We start from the raw sequence: 19,142 nt of genomic DNA, 5'->3' as shown, positions 1-19,142 counted from the left end.
GGACGCACACAATTATAATTATGTTTGATAAGCTGACATCTGGACTTAGTTTAAGTGTATGATTCATATCACAATGAGTCTTCTCATACCTCCTTTCCAAATTATTTTATTACCTTGATATAAGCTTATGTTGTGTTTCCCAGTACTACTAGTAAATCACTTATAATAGATCATATACATTTGTTAATCATATTCTGTATAAACTAATTCCTAAATCGCTGATTTGTTTAGAGTTCATCACTCACTGGTTTTATGGTTGATAGCAATATGTATCAAAACATCTAAACCACTGCCAGTGTATTCCTATACTTCCTGGTCTATATTATACCAAACTGAATAATCAAGAGGCTGAAAACTTACATTTGATAGGCTATGAGCTATGCAGCACCCTAATTAATTTCTTAATAAATTAGTCTGCTTCAAAGTCTTTCTGAAACTATATATATTCTGTCCTGGCTACTTGCATTCTCTACCTGTTTTCCTGGCTGGGGATATATGTTTTTGTAAATTCTGCAATTCAGCAAATGTTTTCAGATAACATATTTCCCCCTTATGTTCAATGATAAAAACATAAGCAAACATCTAACAATGCATTTCTTCTAAAACTGCTCATTGACAATCTCTGATAGTTTCTCTTGACTACCAAGCTTGCAGAACACAAATTACAAAAACACATTTGGAGTAAATTACAAAGTTCCTTCTTTTGTCTGATTTGGCAGGAACATCATGTGAATGAAGATGTCCTTAGACAGCAGTCTAAGGAGAAATCTAACAGCATCTCCTGTTCATGAACTAGCAAATTGTGTCAACATCTAGAATAGGTTTGCCTTTCCTTTCTTTTATTTTTTTAATTGTGAGACAGATCCCTCCAAATCCTTGAGTGTATATGTTTCTTGTATAAAAGGGCATCAGCTGCATTATGTTTAAAAAAAGCCAGCCCATTTCAGCAGTGTAAATGTAATTTCATATAATGTTTTAAATCAGCCATCAGTTCTTCACTGAACCAATTTGAAATCATGATCTCATGAACAGAACAATAAAGCAGTTTTATGTGGCTGAGAGCTGTGATCCTTATTGTGAGATCTAATTCTTTGTGTGTATTTATAGTGGTGCTGAGCAACGTCATTAATTACTGTTGCACACTAACAAGTGTTAATGGTATCATGCCTAAAAGTCTACACAGAGCAAGTAGAGAGATAATGGAAAGTGAAGGAGAATTAAAAAAAATAATGTTTAATTGGTGATAGGTAAAGAGGTCCCCTATTAGTACTGCCTGCACCAAGATATTTAGTGTTATACCCCTAAATTGTATGGTCTAGAACCACCACTGACCCACATAAATTTAAAATACAAACAAATATGGTTTTGATAACAATTTTACACTTGTTATAGGTATACAACAATGTCTGAGCTTTGGCCGATTTTGTCAGTTTGTTTACTCAGTGATCACAATCCAAAAATGCTTCTGCCGTTAATACCCATAAACCTAAAAATGATTACCTACAGAAAATAACATAATATTTTTGTCTTATTAATATTTTGATTTTGAAATCCAAAAACCAAATAACTAGGATTATCAACAAACAAAATGGCCATTTTTTGGGTATATCAATTACATCACAAGGACCTGTATGTTGATCCATCCCTTTTAATTGCATGTAGTGATGCTAAATGATAATCACCAAGATTACAAGTTTTGTGTTTGTGTTTTAACGCTGAAAAAATGGTAAGTTATTAACCCCTAATTCTGCTGCTACTAAAGTAAACCTATTAACCCCTAAACCGCAATCACCCACAACAAAATATACTAAATAAACCTATTAACCCCTAAACCAAAAGCCCCCCACATTGCAATAAACTAATTTTTAACTAGTAACCCCTAAACCTAATGCACCCCTAACTTTATATTAAAATTAAAATTTCCCTATCTTAAATTAAATTAAAACTTACCTGTCAAATTAAAAAAAAACTAAGTTTAAACTAACAATTAAACTAATATAACTATTAAACTAAAATTAAACTAACTACCAATTAAATAAACTAAATAACACATTATAAAAAAAAAAGTATCTAATTACAAAAATAAAAAATACTAAATTACAAAAAATTACAAACACTAAATTACAAAAAATAACAAACTAAAATATCAAAAATAAAAAAGAATTACACCTAATCTAATAGCTCTATAAAAATAACCGCCCCCCCCCCAAATCCTGGGAGTTAACTGCCGTGCTGGTTGGATGCTAGGTATCAGAGCTCCTGACTTATAACTATATAAAATAGCCAAATTTATACTTTTTTCTCAACAAAACAGATTTTTTTTTTTACTGTGGGAGAACCTCAAGCAGTATTTGTGCCACACATTTTTGAAATTTTGGCTACTACTGTGCGCTATTTGGGCAGCAGTGCCCGAGATATACCCACCCAGCAGCAAATCAGAGGCGCATAACAGCAGGCTCCGGAGGGTCGGGGATCCGCTCCGGAGCTGGAGACTCAAGCTGTATCAGCAAAGAGGAGCTGGTATAGAGGTCGGCAGCTGACGGAGAGCCGGGTGTGTCTGACAGTCCCCGGTAATAGCCGCACGCCTCTGGTCGCAGCCTGGTCACGGCTAATCTCCCAGACAGCTTCGCATTGCACTCCCACTATAGCGCCTCTCGCTGAGAGACGACAGGAGCTGAAGGATAGCCGGCGGGCTCATCTGGCCTGAAGGAGACATACCGGAGACCCAGATTCTCACCCCTGGGCCTTTTGGCGCGAACAGCGGCCATATTGCCGCCGCAAGATGAAAGCCGCCATTAAGGCCTGTGATCACAGAGAAAAGGGCCCATCTGTACAGCTGTGAGTCCAGTCGACAGTTCTCTTGTGAGGTGAGGTGACCCTTCAGTCAGCGCACACACATAGGTCCCCCTTACCGCACCACGGGAGAGACCGGAACACTCAAATTACCCACGTGTGTTGCCTGGGGACACTGACACTATAATTCATCCCTGCTCCACAGATAGGAAACATTTGTTTAATTCTTGGGCCCTGAGTTGCACCACAAGAGGAACTTTGTATAAACCAGAAACCAGACAGTGACATTTGGTATATCCCATGCTAAAATGGACATATCTCACTAGGGTCTTGCTATCCTAGTTGGAGAAGAGGGAAGTTTAGGCCTAAGGAGGTTAAAACCAGCAAGCAGCTGAGGCCACATTATCATTATAATTGATTATAGCTGGATTTACACAGTACAGGCCCCTAAGAGTGTTTAAATCGCCTAGGCAGAATTAGATCATATATTTTATTCAGCTAACCCACACATTGACCCATAGCCACCTTGCAGTTTTTTCTGATACCACAAGGAAGTTTAGGCCTGAATAAAATTGGGTCCACTTCATTTATTATATATTAAGAAGCAGGATATAACAGAACCCCTCGCAGAGCTGCAAATACTTCCTTCTTTTTGGGACATTTATTCCTTGCTTTACAAGCATGAAATGGGTTGAGGTGAATAACTCATTTTTATCTAGCAACTGAGCCCTCAAACAGATATTGATCTAGAGCATGAGCCTTTTCTTGATCTCCCATAGCAGACGTGGCTTAGAGATCGAGGTACAAGAGAGGAAGAATGTTCTAGAGGGAGAGGTTCCTGTTGCTTTTCTCAACCAACAAGTTAAAGGAAATGTTTATTGAATAGCGATCCCTATTTGGGGGGGGGGGGGTGCAGAATTTTTGCTTACAAGTATACACCGGAGAAAAAATTACGCATTTAAAATGATGTCAAGATACTGATATATGCTCATATTAAGGTAATGTACTAAACAAGAAAACACATAGCAACAGGTTCTAACAGAGTTTGCTGAGGTTTGCTTCTGTGTCAGTCCTTGCATTACTATGACAGGAAAGCATCAAACAGTCAAGGACTGCTTGTCTAGGGCCCAAGCGAAAAAACATCGTAAAACCACAAATCTGGCAATCATGGCGTCAGCTATAGAGCAGGATAATATATCTGAAGACTCCCAGGGAGATCAGCTTGAGGTCACCCCTGCTACTCTGGTGGGACAAATAAGGGAGATATTCCAAACAGAATTAAGAACGGCTATAGCAGAGCTGAAATCTGACATCTTGAGTATTGGTAATAGAACCGCAATAATAGAGGACAAGGTGGATGAAGTCATAGATGATCTTACAGAGGTTCACTCCACTATGTCTGAACATGGAAAACAGATCTCAGCGTTAGAATCCCAGATTGAGGACCTAGAAAATAGGTCTCGAAGATCTAACATTTGCCAGAAACATTTGACAACCTTCAAGAAGTTCTACCGGCCATATTCCGAAAACTCATACCTGACATAGAGGAAAGTCTTCTACTTATGGATAGAGCACACAGAGCTCTAAACAGACCTCAAAACCCTAATTTGGCAAGAGACATTATTATCAAATTTCATTACTAATCTACTAAAGAGAAAATAGTCCAGGCCTCTAGGAAGCTCTCACAATTTGATTTTGAGGGTCATCAATTACAGTTCTACTCAGATCTTTCTCCAACCACCCTAAAGAAACGTAGAGATCTTAAACCGGTCATCACGGCCTTGATGAAAGCTAAGGTGAGATACCGGTGGTCATTTCCTTTTAGACTTATTTGTACGCATCAAAACACTACGTACTCCTGTACTAGCCTGGAAGAAGGAATAAAGATGATGAGGCAAATGAATCTGCAAATGGAGGAACCAACCTTGCCGTTACCTCAAAGAGCCCCTAAGAAAAGAATCCAGCGGATCTGGGACACAGAGGCAAGACCACAAACTCCACGAAAACGCTCTCAAATACCTAGTGACAAAGTTGCTGCTTAACTGAGATAAAATAACTTAACTTGCCATTATTATGAGAGATCCCCCTTAGACGGGTCCACTTGATGGAGGAACATCCATAGGCCTAGATTTGGAGTTCGGCGGTAGCCGTCAAAACCAGCGTTAGAGGCTCCTAACGCTGGTTTTGGCCGCCCGCTGGTATTTGGAGTCAGTGATTAAAGGGTCTAACGCTCACTTTTCAGCCGCGACTTTTCCATACCGCAGATCCCCCTACGCCATTTGCGTATCCTATATTTTCAATGGGATCTTTCTAACGCCGGTATTTAGAGTCGTTTCTGAAGTGAGCGTTAGAGCTCTAACGACAAAATTCCAGCCGCCTGAAAATAGCAGGAGTTAAGAGCTTTCTGGCTAACGCCGGTTCATAAAGCTCTTAACTACTGTACCCTAAAGTACACTAACACCCATAAACTACCTATGTACCCCTAAACCGAGCTCCCCCCACATCGCCGCCACTCGATTAAAATTTTTAACCCCTAATCTGCCGACCGCCACCTACGTTATACTTATGTACCCCTAATCTGCTGCCCCTAACCCCGCCGACCCCTGTATTACATTTATTAACCCCTAACCTGCCCCCCACAACATCGCCGCCAGCTACTTAAAATAATTAACCCCTAATCTTCCGACCGCAAAGCGCCGCCACCTACGTTATCCCTATGTACCCCTAATCTGCTACCCCTAACACCGCCGACCCCTATATTATATTTATTAACCCCTAATCTGCCCCCCTCAACGTCGCCGACACCTGCCTACACTTATTAACCCCTAATCTGCCGAGCGGACCTGAGCGCTACTATAATAAAGTTATTAACCCCTAACCCGCCTCACTAACCCTATAATAAATAGTATTAACCCCCTAATCTGCCCTCCCTAACATCGCCGACACCTAACTTCAATTATTAACCCCTAATCTGACGACCGGAGCTCACCGCTACTATAATAAATGGATTAACCCCTAAAGCTAAGTCTAACCCTAACACTAACACCCCCCTAACTTAAATATAATTTACATCTAACGAAATAAATTAACTCTTATTAAATAAATTATTCCTATTTAAAGCTAAATACTTACCTGTAAAATAAATCCTAATATAGCTACAATATAAATTATAATTATATTATAGCTATTTTAGGATTAATATTTATTTTACAGGCAACTTGGTATTTATTTTAACTAGGTACAATAGCTATTAAATAGTTAAGAACTATTTAATAGTTACCTAGTTAAAATAATAACAAATTTACCTGTAAAATAAATCCTAACCTAAGATATAATTAAACCTAACACTACCCTATCAATAAAATAATTAAATAAACTACCTACAATTACCTACAATTAACCTAACACTACACTATCAATAAATTAATTAAACACAATTGCTACAAATAAATACAATTAAATAAACTTGCTAAAGTACAAAAAATAAAAAAGAACTAAGTTACAAAAAATAAAAAAATATTTACAAACATAAGAAAAATATTACAACAATTTTAAACTAATTACACCTACTCTAAGCCCCCTAATAAAATAACAAAGCCCCCCAAAATAAAAAATTCCCTACCCTATTCTAAATTAAAAAAGTTACAAGCTCTTTTACCTTACCAGCCCTGAACAGGGCCCTTTGCGGGGCATGCCCCAAGAATTTCAGCTCTTTTGCCTGTAAAAGAATAAATACAATACCCCCCCCCCAACATTACAACCCACCACCCACATACCCCTAATCTAACCCAAACCCCCCTTAAATAAACCTAACACTAAGCCCCTGAAGATCTTCCTACCTTGTCTTCACCATACCAGGTTCACCGATCCGTCCTGGCTCCAACATCTTCATCCAACCCAAGCGGGGGTTGGCGATCCATCATCCGGTGCTGAAGAGGTCCAGAAGAGGCTCCAAAGTCTTCCTCCTATCCGGCAAGAAGAGGACATCCGGACCGGCAAATATCTTCTCCAAGCGGCATCTTCGATCTTCTTCCATCCGGTGCGGAGCGGGTCCATCTTGAAGCAGGCGACGCGGATCCATCCTCTTCTTCTGTTGTCTCCCGACTAATGACGGTTCCTTTAAGGGACGTCATCCAAGCTGGCGTCCCTCGAATTCCGATTGGCTGATAGGATTCTATCAGCCAATCGGAATTAAGGTAGGAATTTTCTGATTGGCTGATGGAATCAGCCAATCAGAATCAAGTTCAATCCGATTGGCTGATCCAATCAGCCAATCAGATTGAGCTTGCATTCTATTGGCTGATCGGAACAGCCAATAGAATGCAAGCTCAATCTGATTGGCTGATTGGATCAGCCAATCGGATTGAACTTGATTCTGATTGGCTGATTCCATCAGCCAATCAGAAAATTCCTACCTTAATTCCGATTGGCTGATAGAATCCTATCAGCCAATCGGAATTCGAGGGACGCCATCTTGGATGACGTCCCTTAAAGGAACCGTCATTAGTCGGGAGACAACGGAAGAAGAGGATGGATCCGCGTCGCCTGCTTCAAGATGGACCCGCTCCGCACCGGATGGAAGAAGATCGAAGATGCCGCTTGGAGAAGATGTTTGCCGGTCCAGATGTCCTCTTCTTGCCGGATAGGAGGAAGACTTTGGAGCCTCTTCTGGACCTCTTCAGCACCGGATGATGGATCGCCAACCCCCGCTTGGGTTGGATGAAGATGTTGGAGCCAGGACGGATCGGTGAACCTGGTATGGTGAAGACAAGGTAGGAAGATCTTCAGGGGCTTAGTGTTAGGTTTATTTAAGGGGGGTTTGGGTTAGATTAGGGGTATGTGGGTGGTGGGTTGTAATGTTGGGGGGGGGTATTGTATTTATTCTTTTACAGGCAAAAGAGCTGAAATTCTTGGGGCATGCCCCGCAAAGGGCCCTGTTCAGGGCTGGTAAGGTAAAAGAGCTTGTAACTTTTTTAATTTAGAATAGGGTAGGGAATTTTTTATTTTGGGGGGCTTTGTTATTTTATTAGGGGGCTTAGAGTAGGTGTAATTAGTTTAAAATTGTTGTAATATTTTTCTTATGTTTGTAAATATTTTTTTATTTTTTGTAACTTAGTTCTTTTTTATTTTTTGTACTTTAGCTAGTTTATTTAATTGTATTTATTTGTAGGAATTGTGTTTAATTAATTTATTGATAGTGTAGTGTTAGGTTAATTGTAGGTAATTGTAGGTAGTTTATTTAATTAATTTATTGATAGGGTAGTGTTAGGTTTAATTATATCTTAGGTTAGGATTCATTTTACAGGTAAATTTGTTATTATTTTAACTAGGTAACTATTAAATAGTTCTTAACTATTTAATAGCTATTGTACCTGGTTAAAATAATTACAAAGTTGCCTGTAAAATAAATATTAATCCTAAAATAGCTATAATATAATTATAATTTATATTGTAGCTATATTAGGATTTATTTTACAGGTAAGTATTTAGCTTTAAATAGGAATAATTTATTTAATAAGAGTTAATTTATTTCGTTAGATGTAAATTATATTTAAGTTAGGGGGGTGTTAGTGTTAGGGTTAGATTTAGCGTTAGGGGTTAATACATTTATTAGAATAGCGGTGAGCTCCGCTCGGAAGATTAGGGGTTAATAATTGAAGGTAGGTGTCGGCGATGTTAGGGAGGGCAGATTAGGGGTTAATACTATTTATGATAGGGTTAGTGAGGCGGATTAGGGGTTAATAACTTTATTATAGTAGCGCTCAGGTCCGCTCGGCAGATTAGGAGTTAATAAGTGTAGGCAGGTGTCGGCGACATTGAGGGGGGCAGATTAGGGGTTAATAAATATAATATAGGGGTCGGCGATGTTAGGGCAGCAGATTAGGGGTACATAGGGATAACGTAGGTTGCGGCGGTTTACGGAGCGGCAGATTAGGGGTTAAAAAAAATATGCAGGGGTCAGCGATAGCGGGGGCGGCAGATTAGGGGTTAATAAGTGTAAGGCTAGGGGTGTTTAGACTCGGGGTACATGTTAGAGTGTTAGGTGCAGACGTAGGAAGTGTTTCCCCATAGGAAACAATGGGGCTGCGTTAGGAGCTGAACGCTGTTTTTTTGCAGGTGTTAGGTTTTTTTTCAGCTCAAACAGCCCCATTGTTTCCTATGGGAGAATCGTGCACGAGCACGTTTTTGAGGCTGGCCGCGTCCGTAAGCAACTCTGGTATCGAGAGTTGCATTTGCGGTAAAAATGCTCTACGCTCCTTTTTTGGAGCCTAACGCAGCATTTGTTTGAACTCTCGATACCAGAGTTAAATTTATGGTGCGGCCAGAAAAAAGCCAGCGGAGCGTTAACAGCCCTTTTACCGCCAAACTCCAAATCTAGGCCATAGAGTGGTAACTGAACTCTGACTTTGCAAAGATAAGTTTTCACAAAATCAATGTTTGAATAAAGAAGTGGGGGGTGAGTGGTAAAGAGAGGTTTAATAATATTCAAATCTATTAAGACATAAAAGACCTTAGCAAGTAGGTAAATAAATGTGTTGATAATGATTACTATAGTTAACAATGTTAAGTAAAAGAAAATCACTCATTAACCCGTTGGTGTGACGAGAGTTCATAGAGCTGTCTAGGGTGTCACAAAATAATTTGGCTGCTCTATCGTTATGTTGTTATGTTTTCACTTAAAATATGAGTATTTAATTTCTAATTTCTATAACAGGTTGATACTGGTCTTAGATAATAGTGCCATTAGATACATTATGGAAAATAATTATTAAGTTGACCAGAGATATGTTTCAAGCGTTGACTCTTATTCAATAGGTTTTACTTGTTCGTTTAATGATATGTTTATATTATGTGCAGGTTGGCGCCCCTACTAGGGGGAAACTGTTTTAAATAAATGTTGGTTATGTATCGCTTACAGATACAATTGTTCTTTTGCTCTGTTTCTACATTTAACTCCTTTCTTTTTTCTCTCTGGTTTTCTTCTTCAATGGTCACTCGTGAGCTGTCCTGGTCTGTGATCTCTGGTACAATAGCAAAGATTATCATCCACCGCGAGCCACTTGGGGAGCACAGTAAGCACCAACACTTTGATACACTTGAGTACACTCTATCACATAAGCATACACATAGAATAACCAATGTCTCTTAAAATAATATCTCACAACATGAGGGGTCTTCACTCACACATAAAAAGGAAAAAAGCTATAGCAGAGTACAAGTCGCTAAAGGCGCAGGTTATTATGCTACAGGAAACCCATTTCACTAGTACTACCACACCAAAATACTGGGACGCAGCCTTCCCAATCCAATACCATGCAGTAGGAGCTAAAAAAAAAAGAGGGGTTGCCATCTTAATGCAGTCCACCCTTGGTTTTCAAGAGGAGGAAGTGATCAGGGATCCAGAGGGGAGATTCCTTATTTTGAAAGGTAAGATTCAGGGTAGCCCGATAGTCCTAGGTAACATATATGCCCCTAATGAGGACCAGGGAAGGTTCATAGCTAAAATCAGTAAAATCCTGACTTCTTGGAAGAAATATAAGATAGTCCTTGGAGGGGACTTTAATCTCACAATTAATGATCAATTAGATAGGTCCCCAGCACCGCATAAAAATTCATCAAAAATTCTAAGCGATTTAATATTAGATCATAATTTAATAGATGTCTGGCGCATTTGTAACCGAAAAGTGAAGGGTTTCACTTACTACTCAGCTGTACACCAGTCCTATTCTAGAATTGACTATATCTTTATAAGCCAAATTTTATGTCCCCTATTAGTAGATACAAATATAACACAAACGTCCTGGTCTGATCACTCCATTGTAGAAATCTCCCTGCAGGGGTTCTTTGACCCTTCAAGGAAGAGGAATTGGACATTAGATATGCATTTATTAAAAGATGAAACTAGATCCCAGAAACTAATTAGTGCTATGAAAGATTTTTGGCAAATAAATAAAGGTTCCACAGACAATCCATTGTTTGCATGGGGAGCTTTTAAATCTTACCTCAGGGGTATACTTATTAAAGAAAAGGCTCTTATAGCTAAAAAGAAAAAAGATATCCTTCAACAAAAAAAATTAGAACTGGAAAACCTCCAGAGACTACATATTAATAACAGATCAGAGGCAGGATCTAAAGCAATTATAGCTAAAAAAGCAGAAATAGATAACATTTTGAATGAAGAGGCACTGTCATCCTTAAGAATTGTTGAGGCGCAGTATTTCATATACGCAAATAAACCCGATCGCATGCTTGCAAGGAAAATTAGAAATATTACTAGATCCTCTTCTGTTCCCCAGCTACAATCGCGGGAGGGACACCTACTAAATGACCCATTACAAATAGCTAACGCCTTTGCAGACTTCTACCAGTCTTTATATAACCTTAAGATCAATGAATCCAACCACAGGAAAACACAAATTAAAACTTTCCTAAAGGAAAGCAATATTCCACATATAGCTGAAGAGCAGGCTTGCCAATTGGATACACCAATATCCCCACAGGAAGTTATGATAGCGATTAAGCAAGTTAAAAGTAACAAAGCACCTGGGCCAGATGGGTACTCGGGTGGATTTTATAAAAGGTTTTCGGTGGAGTTGGTCCCACATCTGGTTGAATCCTTTAACTATATAATGCAGGGGGGATTTATCCCGTCAGAGCTTTTGTCGGCAAGAATCTGTGTGGTACCAAAACCAGGAAAAGATAAATTTCATTGTAAGAACTATAGGCCCATATCATTGATAAATTTAGATCTTAAGCTGTTTACTAAAATTTTGGCCAACAGACTAAACCCATTGTTGACTGGGTTGATTAAGCCCGACCAAGTAGGTTTTATAAGAGGGAGAGAGGCCCCAGATAATGTCAGGAAAATAATTGATTTATTGGATTATGCTACCAAAAAATAAATGCCTTCTCTGTTCCTCTCGTTGGACGCAGAGAAAGCGTTTGATAGGATTTATTGGGCTTACATGCTATTAACGTTACAGCAGTTTGGGATAAAGGGTAATTTTTTAAAGGCCATCCAAGAATTATACACGACCCCGTCAGCATTTATCAGACTTTCCGGTTATCAATCCAAAACGATCACGATCCGAAATGGGACGAGGCAGGGGTGTCCTCTTTCCCCGTTGCTTTTTGCCCTTTGTATAGAGCCATTGACTGCAACTATTAGAATTAGGAAAGATATTGCAGGAATCCAAATCGGTAACACAATACATAAACTCGCATTGTTTGCTGACGATGTTATATTAACTATCACCAAACCCATGTTGTCCCTTCCCCCACTTTATAAGCTGCTGTCAGATTTTGGAGGGTTATCTGGATATAAAGTAAATAACGACAAATGCGAAGCATTAGAGACACACCTCCCAGAAACCACGAAAAAATTACTTGAGATAAATTTCGACTTTAAATGGGCTGCTTCTGCTATCACCTATCTGGGAATTCCCATACCAAATAACCTAGATAACCTATATAAACTAAACTATAAAAAAATGTTTGTACACCTTAAAAAAGAAATGAAAAATTGGTCATCCTATAAAATCTCTTTCTATGGGAAAATAGTTGTCACAAAAATGGTAATACTACCCAAACTGCTCTATCTGTTCCGAGCACTGCCTATCAGCGTTCCTCAGGAGGATCTAAATGACATACAAAGATGTATATTAAAATGTATCTGGGTTAACAAAAAAGCTAGAATAAACAGGAAAACACTTTTACAGAGTAAGGAGCGAGGAGGGTTAGGAGTACCAGACCTGCAAAATTACTTTTGGGCAGCTAGATTAGCACAAACCTTGCTGTGGAGCATTGGAGGAAATGATATTACATGGGTACAGCTAGAAAGCGATATGCTACAACTATCCCCAATCTATCAGATTTTATGGACAGCGAAGCGAGATAGACCATTGAAATGGTCAACGTATATATCGATTGTACATACTATTAAGATATGGGATGCTATGCGGATGAGGGTCAGACTCCACACAGATAGCTCTGTAGCTACACCACTAATCTTACCAACTGTTCAGATCCCAAGGGCAATGGGCAACATTTGGGCCAATAAAGGATTGTACCGAATCGCAGATGTTTGGATTAACTCAAACATTATTTCCTTTGAGAAATATAACTCTATCCAGCCGGTTTCTCTGGACTCTTGGTTCCAATATATACAACTAAAATCAAGGATGAGAGAGGTAGGCAGGCCACCTAAACAATCAAAACATACTCCCTTTGAGAAATTATGCATTTCAACAACTAGAACTAGGGGCGCTATAACCATTTTGTACAATTTCCTAAATTATGATAGCTCAGGAGGCAAATTACATTTTATGGGGAAATGGGAAGAGGAGGGACAGTTTACAAAAGAATCTTTAGAATGGTCGGACATTTTGAAAAAAGGACAGGCATGTTCTATTAGTGCCAACCTAAAAGAAAACTATATTAAGGTAGCATATAGGTGGTATCTACACCCAAGTAGGACCCAATGGAGAGATAAAACTTCCAAAAACTGTTATTGAGGTTGCAAAGAAATAGGCACCTACACACATATGTGGTGGTGTTGCACACAAGCACAAAATATCTGGTCACAAACTAATAAACTTCTCACTGAGAAATTAAATAAACAAATTACTTTGAATAGATAACAAGCCCTATTACACTTTCCAATTGAGGGCCTCACCAAAACTAAACTAAAATGGGTAGGAATAGTCTGCACAGCTGTCAAGACTACAATTGCAAGATTCTGGAAATCCTCAGTACCTAGCTATACTTTAATACTCAACAAAATTAAATATTATTATCAGATGGCAGATATTTCCTCTACCCTACTCAACACTAGAATAGAGTTCCTCCAGACCTGGGAGGACTGGATAGTTTGGATAGATAAACAACGGATGGATAATAGACGCAGTATTAGGTTAAATGAGGTCACGCATATGGGGAGCACGGAGCGGGATGCTGCTAACCACGAGTGACATATGTCCTTGACCTTCTTTGGCTCTTACTTTCTATTAAACCGGAGACTTACTTTTTTCCTTTCCTTCCTTTTCTTTGCCTCTTTCTTCCCTCTCCTTTTTCTTTTCCTCTTCTTTTACTACTATAACTAAAAAAGAATAAAATTATAGGAAATTATAACATATTCTTTTTCTTCGAATAATATCCTATGGGGATTCTCCCCAGCCATGACGGACACTTTGATATTAATGTTAAAAGATGTTATGTACGACATAGCGGGCCTATATGAGTGAAAGGGTCCTATATGTTTGTATTGCATTCTCTGTAAAGCAATTACTGTTTTGTTACACATATATTTATGAAAAAGATGTCATGGATTATGTTATGTCATTCAATAAAAAATTATTTAAAAAAATAACCGCCCCCAAAATAAAAAACCCTAGCCTACAATAAACTACCAATAGCCCCTAAAAGGGCTTTTTGTAGGGCATTGCCCTAAGTTAAAAAGCTCTTTTACCTGTAAAAAAAAATACAAAGACCCCCCCAACAGTAAAACTCACCACCCAAAACACCCCACAAAATAAAAAAAAATAACAAATCAGAACAGCCAATAGAATGCGAGCTCAATCTGATTGGCTGATTGGATCAGCCAATCGGATTGAACTTGATTCTGATTGGCTGATTCCATCAGCCAATCAGAATATTCCTACATTAATTCCGATTGGCTGATAGAATCCTTTCAGCCAATCGGAATTCGAGGGACGCCATCTTGGATGACGTCCCTTAAAGGAACCGTCATTCGTCGGGAGACACAGAAAGAAGAGGATGGATCCGCGTCGGCTGATTCAAGATGGACCCGCTCCGCACCGGATGGAAGAAGATCGAAGATGCCGCTTGGAGAAGATGTTTGCCGGTCTGGATGTCCTCTTCTTGCCGGATAGGAGGAAGACTTTGGAGCCTCTTCTGGACCTCTTCAGCACCGGATGCCAGGACGGATCGGTGATACCTGGATGGTGAAGACAAGGTAGGAAGATCTTCAGGGGCTTAGTGTTAGGTTTATTTAAGGGGGGTTTGGGTTAGATTAGGGGTATGTGGGTGGTGGGTTGTAATGTTGGGGGGGGGGTATTGTATGTTTTTTTTTACAGGCAAAAGAGCTGAACTTCTTGGGGCATGCCCCGCAAAGGGCCCTGTTCAGGGCTGGTAAGGTAAAAGAGCTTTTAACTCTATTAATTTAGAATAGGGTAGGGCATTTTTTTATTTTGGGGGTCTTTGTTATTTTATTAGGGGGCTTAGAGTAGGTGTAATTAGTTTAAAATTGTTGTAATATTTTTCTTATGTTTGTAAATATTTTTTTATTTTTTGTAACTTAGTTCTTTTTTATTTTTTGTACTTTAGTTAGTTTATGTAATTGTAGTTATTTGTAGAAATTGTATTTAATTTATTTATTGATAGGGTAGTGTTAGGTTTAATTATAACTTATGTTAGGACTTATTTTACAGGTAATTTTGTTATTATTTTAACTAGGTAACTATTAAATAGTTCTTAACTATTTAATAGCTATTGTACCTGGTTAAAATAAATACAAAGTTGCCTGTAAAATAAATATTAATCCTAAAATAGCTATAATATAATTATAATTTATATTGTAGCTATATTAGGATTTATTTTACAGGTAAGTATTTAGCTTTAAATAGGAATAATTTATTTAATAAGAGTTAATTAATTTTGTTAGATGTAAATTATATTTAATTTAGGGGGGTGTTAGTGTTAGGGTTAGACTTAGCTTTAGGGGTTAATCCATTTATTATAGTAGCGATGAGCTCCGGTCGTCAGATTAGGGGTTAATAATTGAAGTTAGGTGTCGGCGATGTTAGGGAGGGCAGATTAGGGGTTAATACTATTTATTATAGGGTTAGTGAGGCGGATTAGGGGTTAATAACTTTATTATAGTAGCGCTCAGGTCCGCTCGGCAGATTAGGGGTTAATAAGTGTAGGCAGGTGTCGGCGACATTGAGGGGGGCAGATTAGGGGTTAATAAATATAATATAGGGGTCGGCGGTGTTAGGGGCAGCAGATTAGGGGTACATAGGGATAACGTAGGTTGCGGCGGTGTACGGAGCGGAAGATTAGGGGTTAAAAATAATATGCAGGGGTCAGCGATAGCGGGGGCGGCAGATTAGGGGTTAATAAGTGTAAGGTTAGGGGTGTTTAGACTCGGGGTACATGTTAGAGTGTTAGGTGCAGACGTAGGAAGTGTTTCCCCATAGGAAACAATGGGGCTGCGTTAGGAGCTGAACGCTGCTTTTTTGCAGGTGTTAGGTTTTTTTACAGCTCAAACAGCCCCATTGTTTTCTATGGGAGAATCGTGCACGAGCACGTTTTTGAGGCTGGCCGCGTCCGTAAGCAACTCTGGTATAGAGAGTTGCATTTGCGGTAAAAATGCTCTACGCTCCTTTTTTGGAGCCTAACGCAGCATTTTTTTGAACTCTCGATACCAGAGTTATTTTTATGCTGCGGCCAGAAAAAAGCCTGCGGAGCGTTAACAGCCCATCTACCGCCAAACTCCAAATCTAGGCCTGAGTTTGCTAATTTTTTTAGTGTAAAAGTGCTAATTATTAATTTCTATTAAATGTAATTGATTAAGAAGATAGTGTCTGTATCTTTTTCATTATGTTGTTTCCTAAAGTCATACAAAATGACAGGAGTAGTTTCTGTGTGTTTTGGACATTCCCAAAACCAATGTTACATTGTAAATCATTTTTGGTACTCATTAATAATTTGAAAGTGTTTTCTTGGTTTTATAAAATACTTCTAGCTGTGGAACTCTACAAGTGAAAATAGCCCGGTAAATATGTCTATCTCTTTCTAATTAATAATCATAAACCCAGGTGGATTTTAGGTATTTATCATGACAATATTAATCACATAACAGAACCATAGGCATAGAAAATGAATTAGGAAGTGGGGTAGCCCCTATATTGTCTCCCACAGTAGATAAAGAGATAAGTTACAACTTCTTTGAAAGCAGCAATATTCCTTTTTTCATACATTTATTATGTTATTTTGGGCAACCTATTCATTAATAAAAAAAAATCTTCTCCAGTGAATCTACACTATGATTTTGGCTTTAACTTGGCTGAAAAAGTGTTTTTGGATAGCTGAATGGGAAGAATTTAAATGAGTCTCAAATAAAAAGACTATATTACAGTCTAATGAAATTTCAATCTATTGGTAATTCAAGCAACTAAAATGCTAAATGCTAAACAGATGCCAGTTTTATGTTCAAAATCATATTGAGCAAAAAAGCTAAGACATTTAAATTGTATTATTTGATAGCACAAAATAAATACATTGAAAAAATATGTACAATGATTTCATATTTGCCATTAGTTTATATTTCAATGAAATATTAATCATAAGAATCTAGCAAACATAATGTTTTTTCTATAATCCTAGTCAGTACAATATGAAATTTAACAATTGCTAAATGTATTCTTTATGTATATGTAATAAATAACAACAGGCCAATTCTCTCCCTGACAACACAAGAACTACCACCACTATTAAGAAAGAAAAGTTTGTGAGAATGCCAATAAAGCGCACACTATTTGGAACATTCCTCTGTAGTTTTCAATACAATATTTTAAGGCAATGTAATGAAATGTCAGTGCGTATTATGTCTACCCTTACTTGGTGTATGTCAGATGCATGATATTGGAAAATCTGTATTGATTGACTGCTGTGCAGGGTTTTAGCTGCCTTCCCCAGGATCAAACAGCAGACATGACAGTTCAACAACTCAAAAGGTGACAGTGTTTGATGGAATGATAGTTTTCTTTAAATCAAGCTTATGTTTTCGTTCTATTTTTTTACATCCATATTGTACCTTTATAGCTTCAATCAACACAATGGCCCCAATTTATCAAAGGGCTTGCGGACCTGATCCGACACTGCGGATCAGGTCCCGCAAGACCTTGTAAATGTGGAGAGCAATACGCTCTCCGCATTTAACATTGCACCAGCAGCTCACAAGAGCTGCTGGTGCAACGCCGCCCCCTGCTGACTCGCGGGCAATCGGCCGCCAGCAGGGAGGTGTAAATCAATGTGATCGTATTCGATCGGGTTGATTTCCGGCGATTCCTGTCTGCCTGCTCAGAGCAGGCGGACAGGGTTATGGAGCAGCGGTCTTTAGACCGCTGCTTCATAAGTTGTGTTTCTGGCGAGTCTGAAGACTCGCCAGAAACACGGCCCGTCAAGCTCCGTACGGAGCTTGATAAATGGGCCTGCAAGACTTAACTTTTGCAGTTTACCTGAATGCATAATACATTAATGATAATAAAGGGGCATGGATGTTCTGCATTAAATCCGAATGCTTAACTCAGATGCAAGAAAGCAAAATACTATTTCATTGATTTTGGTAAAACAAAAAAAGAAAATCAGAAGAAAAAAGGAAAGCAGCTAGCATGCTTTATGTTTGGTAAATTAAATGTTATGCTTTCAGTATTAAAGGGACATTATACACTCATTTTTTCTTTGCATAAATGTTTTGTAGATAATCTATTTATATAGCCCATAAATGTTTTTTTTTTTAAATAAATGTATAGTTTTGCTTATTTTTAAATAACATTGCTCTGATTTTCAGACTCCTAACCAAGCCCCAAAGTTTTATGTGAATACTGTCAGCTACCTTCTCCAGCTTGCTCCTGTTTGTGTAAATAGTCTTTTCATATGCAAAAGAAGGGGGAGGGGGGTGTCTTATTTGCCACTTACAGTGGGCTTTCCAGCTACCTTTTCAACAGAGCCAAACTGACAGCTTCTAAGTACGTTTTTAAACAGTTTTATACTGGATTTTTATATCCGTATCTGTGCATCTTATTCTTTATAGTAGTGTCTATTACATGCAGTTATATGAAAATGAGTGTATACTGTCCCTTTAACAAGCAGCACATCCTCGTCACTCTTCTATTTGTTTAAATAAATGTTTTGTCTGCACACTTACCACAAGGTTGCATTGATTGATTGCTGTAGCCCAACAACTTGTCCAAAGCTCCCAGGTCTCCCCCATTTTTCTGGTTTATCTCTGGTTAAGAACTTGTTTTCAGTTTCATTCCCAATGCCTTTTAAACCCTATTTATGTTCCAGTATATACTGTATAAGAGACAAAGTGTATGGCCGGGACCCAATTCCACCATTCCAGGACTGCCCAACTCCATCCTCATTGCACAACCATGCCCTTAAATTACACAGGTTTTGCCCCCTGTCTGTTCAGCCCCAGCTCAAAGCCTCTTGTCCTGAATTCCTGGGAATCAATATTGTGATGTATGCTGGTCTATACAACCTTGAAAGGGCACTTTCATTCATGAAGTATAAGATACATCATGTAGAAAGCTCCTTTATTT

The sequence above is a fragment of the Bombina bombina genome, chromosome 3 (assembly GCF_027579735.1).
Source record: "Bombina bombina isolate aBomBom1 chromosome 3, aBomBom1.pri, whole genome shotgun sequence".
In the NCBI taxonomy this organism is placed as follows: Eukaryota; Metazoa; Chordata; class Amphibia; order Anura; family Bombinatoridae; genus Bombina; species Bombina bombina.
Note: the sequence above shows the minus strand (reverse complement) of the source record.